Genomic DNA, 12,580 nt, shown 5'->3' with positions numbered 1-12,580 from the left:
TTTTGCTGCTATATTCAGTCCATTTTCTTATATTTTGATGTTTCTTTTTACGTCCTGATACATTTGTCTGTTTCGTCCTGTTCAGATACATTTTGTCACATTTCATCCTGTTTTGTTTTATTCTGTTCTTCCATCTAATATTCTCTTTTTTGGCATCATTTTTGCTTTATACTAAATTATTCTGATGCGTTTGGTTCTGTCATATTCTCCACTGTTGTATAATGATGTTTTGTTAAAAAACACTTTCAGTTCAACTGTTGTGCTGGTAGCCTGCCAAAGACACAAGTTTACTGTTTCTGTTTCAATATATTTTTCAAGGAAAACGCTGTTTTCACAGCCTGGGTCTTACTTGCTAGCTAATTTCTCATTTACTTGGTTCACAAACATGGGTCCTACCTGTTTAAATCACATTTTTATCTCTACTAGACTGCGTATCATGACGACTTAATCTGCTTTTCGGCTTTTGTATACAAATTATTGTATTGATTGTTGTGGCATCAAAAATGAGCAGGGTAATCTAATGTGCGTCCTGCGGGGTCACAGTGGGATAGAGATGATGTTCATATTAAAGCGGCGGCTGTGAACATAGACTGCAGGCTGTCCAGGCTAACAGGCCTAAACCCTCCCTCAGGGCTGCGTCGCATGCTTGAGCTCCGTCAGTTGGTAAATCGGTAAGTGATCCTGGCTGTCATTTAATCAATATGAACAGGCAGCAGCTGTCACACATCATCGTCTCCCCTGGGGGTCATTGTCAAGACGCAACATAAAAAACATATGTGGGCGAGTGTGTACATGTGTGCGCTTGTGGGTGTGTGTGTGTGTGTGTGTGTGTGTGTGTGTGTATGTCTCCTTTCGTGTTTTATTGGATCCACTTTTAATAAGCCATTATTCTTACAGCCAGCATACTGAAGGGCAGGCTCTGGTTTCTTAGCGTTATGGTCAAAGTGAACGGAAGTATTAGTTGTGTAAATGAATTCATTCAGATGTATTAAAAGAAGCACTTATTTCATTTAGTGCTAAAATGATTTGTTGATTAATTGTTAATGATTTAAGTCACCTTCCTAGCCAAACCTTTCCTCTGATATATCATTGTATACTGAATATATTTGGGGTTTCTTGGACTCTTTGGAAATTGTGATGTTTATTTTACACAGTTTTCTGTCATTTTACAAACTAAACAATAAAAAATAAAAGAGAGACATGAATCGATAGTAAAAATAAAAGAGCAGACCCATTTCCCCTGCTGTTAAAGGTAGGACTAAAGCTTTAGGATAAATTAGAGCTTGAGTCTTGACAGTTAAATTAAACGGAGTTGTGCACAATTGTTTAACCCTGAGAACAATATAGAATGAAATTAAATTAAATGACAAGGCAGTAAATTGTCTGTAGAGTGAATAAAGACATTGGATTTTTTTTTAATGCCAAAGAAAATCTGATTGAAAGCATCTGTGAATTCTGCTTTTTCTTGCATCGTCGCTGTCAGATAACAGAGCCAATGACAGGACGGCTTTCAGGATGTTATAGCACTGCGGGGGCCGTTCCTCTCCTCTTTCCTCCCCTCCTCTCCTTTCCTTACTTTCCTCTCCTCTCCTAACGTGAGACAGTGAAATCTCATCCAGCCACTCTGCCTGCCCTTATAGCCAGCAGGGAGGGACATGTCATTTCACTTGTGTGTGTGTGTGTGTGTCCCTTACTGCGCAACACACAATGACGAGAGGAAAGGGAGGAGGCAGGTGGGAGGGGGTGACAGGGCTCTGATCTCTCAGATAGGGAGATAGCCACCTGATTCAAATGGCTCGCTTGTTCCCGGCAGTCACTTGATCGGCGTGTGAACTGACTCCTCTCTTATTTACAATCAAATGCTGCTACACTGACCTGCCCAACCCAACCCAGGCCAGACCTGTCTCCTTCTCCCCCTCTCTCCCCGTCTCTCTCTCCCTCTGGCCTATATATTATATTGCCATGTCCCTCTCTCCCTACCTCCCTCCCTCACACACACACACACACACACACTAACGCACATGCAGGTATGCTCAGAAATGCTGCGATGGAAACTTCCAGAGATGAAGCTTGTTATCATCACGCAATCTCTTGAAAAACAAGACTGATACAGTAACAAAGTCAATTTTTTTTCAACATTATAATATCCCTGTTTAAATTCTCTTTATTAACATTTGATATCACATAATAATTCAGTCTATAGCCACTTATTGTCAGGTAGGTCCTTCCTGGGGAATATCCTCTATCATAAGAGAAGAGATGCTCTATGACTCATGCTGTAGCAAAAGAGCCGTGTTCAGAGTAAACTGAGGTAGTAGTTAGAGTAGTTAGAATGACAAGAGAAATTAAACTATATTTTTTAAAGGGATCTGAGAGATACTATATGGACAGCTGCAGTGTAGAGCCTTATGAGCAGTGTGAGCAGTTATACTGAGGTACATCCCCATGGGTCTGATGGTTTCCCTGAAGAGAAGAAAGACGAGGTTTTTGTTAGTGATGTAGATGAAATTGAAGACAAAGTTCATGTTTATTTGTTCATTTTCAGATGATTTAAGGGCTGCTTCTAATGATTATGATAAACCGTAGATGTGTTTTATGAATGGAGTCCTATTTGTGGCAGGTTTTATTTGAAGGGATTTGAACCAAACGTTTGTTTGTAATTTAATGTAAGAAGTTATTTTGATGTCTGACATGTGTCACCACTGCAGCGGTGGCGTCCTATAAATCCATGTGAGACACTTTTTATGCGCATTACACAACTAATAACTAATAATAACAACTAAATTTACAGTCTGAGCGTTTCAGTGATTCTAAAACTTTTCATAAGGCTCAATGCGATAATTTACATTTATTTATATATATATAGATATATATATCTATATATATATATTTTTATTTTTACCTTAAACAGAAATTAGGTTTGCTCCTATTTGATGTTCTTGTACTGCAAGAACCCAAGGAACCTTTAAGACTCCATCTAATTTAATCTAATCTAATCTAATCTAAACTAATCTAATCTCAAAGGTGTTTTAATGGTCGACTCTTAAAATGATAGTGAAGATTTTTCAGAGACGAACTCACTGTGCTGCTCTGATTAAACTGCAGACAGAATTTAAAACCTTAACAGCTGACTTCAAAGGAGGAAAGAAGTGGAGAAAACAATGTTAAACTGTCAAAAATTTTAAAATCATAGGTCCTTGTTTTAAAGATGTTTCTGGGGGGAAAATCACAAATGCCCATTTAAAATTCTTCCAAATGCGTCTTGGTCTGAGTCAGGGAGAAACAACTTGCATCTGCCTGCCTGTCTGTCTGTCTGTAACTGTCCTGTCTGATTATCTCTCCCAGTTGGCCCCGAGGGGACACCCACACTGAAAGAGGCCACTCTTCCATTCAACAACAGCTTCTGTCAGAGAGACCAGAGAGGGAGAGGGAGAGGGAGAGGGAGACCTCAGAGTCACCAGCTCCAGAATAGCCTGATAGTGACTGATGCAATCAATCGAAATCTACACTACAGTCCACCCGATCGACTGGGAAAGAGGTTTTTTTTTTTTTTTTTATGCATGATAAAAGAAAATTGCTCTTCATACAGTTGGATCTGAACAAATGCAGGAATGTTAAGATTGGACAGGTCCACACAGCTTTTTCATTTTTTTTCAATTTTTTTTTTTTTTAAACATAATATTTAAACCAAACACGGCTCAGCTATGAACATCCTGTAACCGCATCTCAGCAGTGGATGAGGAGCAGATTATATATTAACACACGATTACATCACTGAGCAGAAGTGTTTGACTCATATCAGCCACAGCACAGCCTGAACCAGTCAAAACAAACTGATGTATAGATATTCAGTGTCTCACTGAGCTGCATGCCAGATTACAGATGTGAGATAAGGTATAATCTGTAAAATGACAAGCTGTCAGTGTTAATTATTATGACATTATTATTATCTTAAAGATTAATTGTGCCAGTAAATTGATCGTGTTACAGCTTTTATGGGCTGTGATGTTAAATGGTTAATAACAAACATGATGGGAACAGCCATTGCTGATATCAGTGTCAATTTCAACACAGCTGTACATATATAAGAAGACAGTTCACTCATATTAAGTTGAATTTATTTTGTCTTTGTGGACAAAGGTGAATTAGAAAAAAACCCAGCTGTATTTTTTCCATTTTTTTTGAAGAAGACATATCAAACACTTTTATGTTGAAAATGTGAAAATGCTTTGAATGCTTGTTAGAAAGGGGGGATTCATTTAGCCAACAAGTCGGACACAATGTAAGTAAACCAGCAAAGGTTCACGGGTGAGATGAATAATTCACCACTGAAAGAGATATGGCATTTCCACTTGGAGAAATGTAATCTGGGCTGATGCTCTGTATGTCAACATGATTTGTTATAACAGCCCAGTATCTCTGTAGTGAAGGGTCTAAATTCATCAGCATGTGTCTGTTGCTGAGGCCTGTGGCACAAAAACATTTGGCAAATGACATTTAGAGGATGCTTTCATCCAGCAAGCACGGAGGCATTTATCTGATGTGCTGATTCCTGGAGAGAGGAGGAAATAAGTGGAGAAAACACAAGTGGAGAGTGCTGTCTGAAAGATGAGCTTGGCCTACATACTGTATATATGTCTAGCCTCTATGTGTCTGTCTGTGTGTTCCTGTGTGTGAGTGCCTGTGTGTGTGTGTGTGTGTGTGCCTGTGTGTGTGCATGTGCGTGTGCTGTCATGTTAATGCCAGTGACAAAGCCTTTGAACAACTATCTCTGTGACACGTTGCAATGTAAACCTATCCTTAAAACACATTAACACCTTGTCTTGGAGATCTGCTTAAAACACACACACACACACACACACACACACACACACACACACACACACACACACACACACTATCTGAGTCAACCAGTGACATGTGGAAAAGAATCTCCTCTAAAAAAAAAAAAAAAAACCTAATGCATCAAATCAAACTCTGGCCTGAGGGCCTGAATTGTTTATCTAACATATTAGCAGCATTAGCTCAAAGTCTGTATATGGTTTTTAAGTATATTCATACTGTAAATCGTATTATGAAGACGGCTAGAGTTACCTACAAACACATGATCAATACAGATTAAACTCTTTATAGTATTGTATAAGTATCTGAATTTTGGTAACAGTGTCTGAGTCCATAAAGAGACCAACTCTATGAGAACAGTTTGATGTATGCACTGGACTCTAAAACACTTAACCCCCACACTCTGTCTGGGCTCCCGGAGACCCCCGGCCATCTTTAACAGCTCAAACAACATACTTAACATTGTTTTATCCAGCTATTTGAAATTTCATTGCTTTTTCTAATTTTGTCAAAATTGCTCATGGACACGATTTTGAACTGAATGTGAATTTCCATACTTTTTCACCTTCAACAAAACTTCAGAAGCTCAGTTTGTTAGAAAGGAAAGGGTTAGCCTGCGATTATAAGTATAGCTATTTCTATACTTTATTGGGTTTTAATATGATCAGAGGAAAATAAAAAAATATATTCAAGTATATAGGTTGATGTTGCAATATAATATTGCAATTTACAAATCACTGGGGTGAGTTGGGTAAAGCTAATGTCAACAAAACACCCACATTCTGCATAATCTCATACTATGTAGCCTGTTATGAGCATTGTAGTACATTTTAATGATAGATAGATAGATAGATAGATAGATAGATAGATAGATAGATAGATAGATAGATAGATAGATGCAAACACACTTTCAGTTCCTCCAGCATCCATTCAGATGGGTCGCGCATGTCCCCGAGGGCTAGAAAGGCACGCGGGTTGTGCGCCCCCCCCCCTTTTTTTTTCCACTGCTGCACATCATTTCTAAAGCTTTTATTCTGAAAAGCAACGCACACAGCACAGACGAGAAAACTGTGGCTATACTGCGTGAACGTACATCCCACTGTTATTATTTTATCTTAAATCTATGGTATGAGTTATTTCCCCTCCAACAGGAGTCTCTGGTGGAATAAAATGCTGAGAGCCACACCTTTAAACCCACTTTCCTTTTTTCTCAGCACGCATTTCTGGATGTGTCATATTCTAAAATAGGACAACCCCCGCCGTCCCCCTCCCCGTTTAATGTGCGAGTGGAGTTGTTGGTCAACAGTTGGGTCGGGGGGCCAGGCAGAGGGAGGGAGGGCCGCGAACAATGGACTGTGCTGTTGTGTGCTGGAGTCGGTGGAGGGAGGGAGAGGGAGAGAGGGAGAGAGAGAGAGAGAGAGAGAGAGAGAGAGAGAGAGAGAGAGAGAGAGAGAGAGAGTCAGGCTGATGACAGAGTGAAAGAGGTTAGTGTCTATGCTGGGAAATGAGACCAGAGGAGGGGGGTTCCTGTGTCTGTTGGCTTGTTAATGATGATTCAGTCCCATCAGCTCAACAGCCTTCTCTATCAAGGAATCTCTGAATGCCTACAAACTGCCTCCAGTTCACAAATACATACTTTCAACTACACATTTCTGACACTGGAATTATTACTTTAAAACGCATTTTAGAGCAGCAGGATGTGCAGAAATTAAAATCAATGGAAAAAAAAAGAAATCTAAATTCCTCTGATTTATATTTCATGTAAAATCGATCAGTTATTTAATCTTCCATCAGTTCATAAAAAGAAAACTCTCACTCCTCTTTCAGTATCACATGTAGAGATATTCTCCACTTCTCTCGACGTGTCAGGCGATGATAAAGCCTCATAGCTTTTGAGTGTTGGTTATGTGTTCACACTTTCGTTGGCAGACAGTGAGGAACAACGAAAAACGCTGATTCCAGACGCAAAGACACTGCTCCGTTTTCAAATCACCCGATTCAACAAGTGCCGAAAATTAAAGCTGTGGGCCAGAGACAGCAGCTGCCAAACCTCAGCCAACCGGATCGAAATCTGCAACCGGTGTGTGTGTGTGTGTGTGTTTGTGTGTGTGTGTGTGTTAATGGGGGAAAACCCAGTCACTGCAACGTTTTTGCAGCAATGATCGCCTGTTTCTGTGTCTCCACATGGCATCCCACCCGCTCTCCTCTCCTCTCCCCTCTCTTCCCCTCCCGGGTCTGCCAGGCTCCTTGAGCCGGCCATGGGTGGCCGTCAGCCGGGGAACCCGCTCATATTGTTCCAGACCAGCGACGTGCTGCATGGAGGCAGAGAAATAGTTGCTTCAAAGTCTAAAGAAACAACACAGAGATATTCGTTTACTGTGTCAGTGGTCTGGGCTTCCCAACAAATATAGAACGGTGTCAAACTTGCTTTAATTTGTAAGCAATTTCTCCTATTTTCAGGGTTTATTTTTTTATCCTAAATTTGCACTGATTTTCCTGAAACAAGCTGATGGGTTTGATGTCCTTTCTGCTTACACTGGATCTGCAGATTATAGCCCCCCCCCCCCCTCCTCAACAGGCCCGAGGAGGGGCATCAGTAAACACAGTCTCCAAATTTCCGGACAACAAAAGACCAGCAGACCATGCAGCAGCACTTTCACTTGCAGCCGCGTGACGGGCCGGTCCCATACAGTCACCTGTTGCTTCAAGCTGAGTGAGCCCAAAACATCCCACAGGAAACAAGAAAATCTAATAAATAATTAAGATGGTTGTTGAAAATGACCTTTATTTTATTTTCATTTAAAGACGGTTTATTTAAACCGGTGCCTTTTCACACTCAATCTCTTCACATTTCTGGCAACCCCATAAAGGCCCGTGTCCCTGTCCTCCCTGTGACCATATAGCTCATGAGTGAAGCTCCTGAATTGGAGCTGTATTGTCTTCTTCCCAACAGCAGCCAGCAGGCTCAGCAGCCAGCACAGCCAGCCAAGCGTTTGACGTTATTAAATAATAAAGAGATGCTGATCTGGTCGCATTGTTGTGCAGCAAAAAAGGCCAATTAGCGTGCCGTTATACTGTCATTATGGCTGTATTAACTCGAATTAGTTATAAGACAATGTGCATATTGACACTTGCATTTTTCATTTTTTTGACTATAGGGAAAATTAGTCTGTACGTCGAAATAACACCGTGCGACTGTAACAGTGACTGTAATAGCCCTAATAAACGTAATGGTTTTTAATCTCAATATTCAGAATAAACACTCAGATACTGGCCCACTCATAATAATAAAACAACAACAAATAAAACATGAAATAAACAACCTATAATTAGATATTTTGTACTAATGAAAAACGGTGATTTTGAGTCTTGGTTTATTAGCTATCATATTGAAATTGATTTTGCAAAATGAGGAAACTCAAACTAAGTGTTTTCTAAATGAGTAATAATATTACTTTAAAAATTTGCAGCTTTTGAGTAATGAGCTCTACTGATTTATTCTCATGGCAGAGCTCAGATCAGTTCTAGCGCACAGCAGAAGGATTTCCCTGGCAGGCTACAGTACAAAAGGCCTTATATTGTTGTTTGTCGGCTCTTCTCAGAAAAATCCCCCTCTACCCCCCTTACTCTCTCCATCCCTCTGTCTCTCTTCCTTCTGCCTTTAACTTTCTCCTGGCCTGTGCTAATCTCCTCTACAAGCAGAATAGACATATGTTATCTGAGTTATCAGTAACCTCATATTAGAACCTATCTTAACTGAGGCCAAGACAAGTCATCTTTAAATTTATTTCAGGAAGCACGAGACTCACATGGACCAGTTATGACTTTATGAAACTACAATTTTGTCTAAAATCCACATTTTGAATATTTATTTTTCACTTTAATCAGCAGCTGACACAGAGTTAGTAATGAAACATGGATCCACAAGTTAAAGAAAAGCATGGAAATTGCTGGAGTGGCAATAGGGAGTGGAGTGGAGACTAAAAACTGTTTTGGTGGTGCTGAGTTGGATATAGTTTCAAGCCTATAGGTCTAACCATCCGACATTTATATATCACTGTAACTCATTTAGCACACAGCACCAAATGGTCTGACGTGATGGAGGGGTTAAAAAAAACTTAGAGCCAGTATGTGGGTGATCTTCATGTACGTCAGTGAGCTACAGTTACATTAAAAATAAAAAGTAACAGAACTGCTGGTTGGTTTTGGTTTGTCCAGAGTTGTGATCTGCTGCATTCCTTTAATGATGGCGCTCTATAAAGCTGTCAGCATCAATGAGCACAAATGATAAACGGAGCCCGAGCTGCTGGTGACGTGGAGGGAGGAGGTGGAGGGTGGTGGTGGTGGTCGGAGGGGGGTGGGGTGGGGTGGGGGTGTCGCGGAGGCCTCGAGCCCCTGAGAATGCAAGCAAAGAGCAGCGCGAGGCTGATGGCATGCTGGTCTGTGTCAGTGTGTGGTCCTATTCAATGGAAGTGAGTGTGTGCGTGTGTGCGTGCGTGCGGGAGAGAGAGAGAGAGCGACAGAGAGAGAGAGAAAGAGAGAGAAACCTCCTCTCCACACACACACCGCCCGCTTCCCTCCTCTGCACCTGCGCTAGATCAGCAGGCTACTGGCTGCCATTCAGTCCCTCTACGCTCCACACACATTGAAACACACATACACACTAAAACAGACACAGACACACACACACACACACACACACACACACACACACACACACACAGCCGAAACACACGACAGCTCTCTGCTCTGACAGTTTTGCTATTCAACCATTCTCGCAGTCTTTCTGTGTGATGGAGGCAGAGATGTCGGGGAGACTTTAAAAAAAAAAAAAAAACTTCTGGGCTGCAGAATAATAACGACACAAGAGGAAGAGAGGAAGATAAACACTAAGGGTGATTATTTGCAGAAGTTTGCACATTTTATTTATTCAGCACCTAATTCACTTTACTAACTTCTCCATCTTTAACTTGCAGACCACCCTCATGAGTCTACATCCATCAGGCACATTATAGTAACTCTAGGCTACTTTATAGGCCCAATCAGACACACGGACTACAGGCACATAACAACATGAAGAAAACACGTCTCGTCGTATTTATACTTATAAAACACAGACCTGATTTAATCTTATGCTCACAAGTTAAAGATAAATAAATAAATAAATAATCAGTAACTGCCTCTGAGAAATTATTAAATTATTTAATTGTTGTCAAGTATCAGTCTTTCTATTTAAACACCCATCAATCAATAAGGGACATGATAGGCTACAATCGATTTTGGCAGTGGAGATTTGAAACAAGGATTGTATCTTTAGTGACAATAAATAAATAAAATCAATAATCAAATCAAAAATCAAAAATAAACGGGACTGGAAAAACTTCAATAAAAGTTTTTGAAACTATAACAGTTTTAAATTGTGATGTTGTGATAATGGAGGTAAATACTGGCCGAGCTCATTTTAACCAACAGGCCTATAATAGACCAGCGTCGTATAAGATGATTACTGTATGGCTGTACAAAACAATATATATCCTTGTGAAGTTTAGTTTCCAGCGGAAACACATATAAGGACCAGCGCTTCATCTGTGGGTGACGTCATGCCCCCTCCTCCTCATTATCCGCAACGTGGTAAAAAAGGAAAGTGGCTCTCGTAGGATTACAGGGCCACTAAGCTCGTTTTGTTTGCTTGCTTGTGTGTGTGTGTGTGTGTGTGTGTGTGTGTGTGTGTGTGTGTGTGTTTGCGGGTGAGGGGGGTCATTTGACCTAATTTTAAAAATCATATAATCTCAACAACAAACACAGGATTTGGAAAGCGGCCAGTATAAGCTGTGGACCGACACACCTAACCTTGTCCTCACGCTGTGGACTAATAGTCTTTCAGTTTTCATTTAAATTATTGATTTTGTTTCATTTATTTATTTATTGACTTTTTCCCGAGGCCTGATGGACTCCATGGCCTTGTTTCTTGAATGGTTCATGACCTGCTGTTACCCGAACCCTACAATACATGATATTAAATTATATTTTACTCTGTTACAACATGCGGATACTAACTTCTTCTCACCTACAACTTCAATCATTTTTACACCTGTGTAATGAAACACTTCAATATTGTGATAAAGGCCACTTGAAAGCTACACAGGCCCGAGCTCTAGACACACACACACACACACACACACACACACACACACGCCAGGTTATCATAGATAACATCTGGGAGCTTTTCTCTCTCTTTTTCTTTCTTTTTTTTTTTTTTAACCGGGGGCAAAAAAAAGCAGAGGCGCGCGCTTACCACCTGTTGCAGTCCAAATATCCTCGAGCTGCGACAGCCAGACTCTGCACGCGAGCAACAGAAGGGGAGATGGATGGATGGATGGTTGGATGGATGGATGGATGGATGGTTGGATGGATGGATGGATGGATGGATGGATGGATGGATGGATGGATGGATGGATGGATGGATGGATGGGAACGCCTTCCCCGGGCCTCCCAGCTTCTACCTATGTCACACAGAACACACCTGGTTGTTCGCGCTGCACATGGACATTTACAGGTTCAGGAGCTCCTGTGCTTCCAACAAACAGCATGTTTCAACCTTTGCTTTGATACAAAAATCTGAAACACGCAGCTGTGGGCCCTTACAGCTCTTTTGTTTTAAACCAAGGAGATTTACAGAAAGTATCATCGTGGATTCAGCCCCCGTCCACACATTCTCACCATGTACGAGCTGTAACACTTTAGACACCTGGTTCCCTGTGTGAGCGGCTGCACTGTGCAGCGCCTTTATTTAATGTTTGAACAGGAGCGCCAGGCAGCTTAAAGCGCCTCTGAGATTAAATCACATTTTGGAAAGCACAGGGGCAAAATGCGGGCTAATATTTTTCTACCGAGATAGCGCGATATCAGTGTTTTCAGAGTGAACATTTACCGTGTCCTAGTTAGTGACTGGGCTACTTGGCCTCACTCACGTGTGAAGGGACTGATTTTTATTTCTAGGACAAGAAAACACGTAAAATGTGGAGCATGAACGGATTTGACTTCGATTTTAACCTCATATCCAAATAAAAATAGAAATCTAATACGGTGAGAAAATGCATCAGTAGATAAAGGTGTGAAATACCCTGGTTTTGTTTTTAAAAGCAGCCTGGGCCTTCCTTCAGTACAGTATCCTGAACCATCTTTACAGGCGTTACAAATAAGCCGCAGCTTTTTATGATACTCCACACAAAATATAACTTGATCTTCAAATACATCATTTATTCTCCGCATCCACTCAGAAACCTTTCCGCCACATCAAAGCTGCAACGCGCAGAAAAAATAGTAATTTCGCGGGGCCTCCGGGGCCTGCAGCAGGGGCCCGGTGTTCATGGGAGGAAGAAGTAGAGTAAGAAGAAGGAGAAGAAGAGGAGACTTTAATGCGTCTATAACCGACCTTTTAAAAACAATTTGTTTATCACCGATGTCCTCGGCTATTACAACCGATTCAAATGCTCGGATCAATGATTAATGGGGCAACCAACCATCCCTTGACCTCGTGGGTGTCCGGCTGAGAGAGAGAGAGAGAGAGAGAGAGAGAGAGTGGACGGATAAATACCGAGGGGCCTCTTCAAATATTCATCCACCGGTTAATGTGAGCTCCGCTCCCCCGGGACCCAGCCTGCAAGACACAACGGCCCTAATCTATCTCTCTGTACGTACACACACACACACACACACACACACACACACACACCTG

General features: G+C 41.2%; 1 long non-coding RNA gene across 4 annotated transcripts in view; it reads right to left on the bottom strand.

Moving 5' to 3' along the window:
• LOC111671764 (uncharacterized) overlaps positions 1–12,580 on the bottom strand; it is a 161,350-nt gene that overhangs the window by 28,914 nt on the left and 119,856 nt on the right. The window contains exon 3 of one of the 4 annotated variants that reach the window (XR_002761970.2): positions 11,138–11,345. The exons of the other annotated variants lie outside the window; for them this stretch is intronic. This is a non-coding gene — a long non-coding RNA (uncharacterized LOC111671764). The remainder of the gene's footprint in view (positions 1–11,137; positions 11,346–12,580) is intronic. 4 annotated transcript variants of the gene reach the window in all.

This window comes from Seriola lalandi, unplaced genomic scaffold (assembly GCF_002814215.2).
Source record: "Seriola lalandi dorsalis isolate HSWRI2012SDOR001 ecotype SW California unplaced genomic scaffold, Sedor1 jcf7180002054885, whole genome shotgun sequence".
Lineage (NCBI taxonomy): Eukaryota > Metazoa > Chordata > Actinopteri > Carangiformes > Carangidae > Seriola > Seriola lalandi.
The sequence above is the reverse complement of the archived record's forward strand: the minus strand, read 5'-3'. Positions and strand labels throughout refer to the sequence as shown.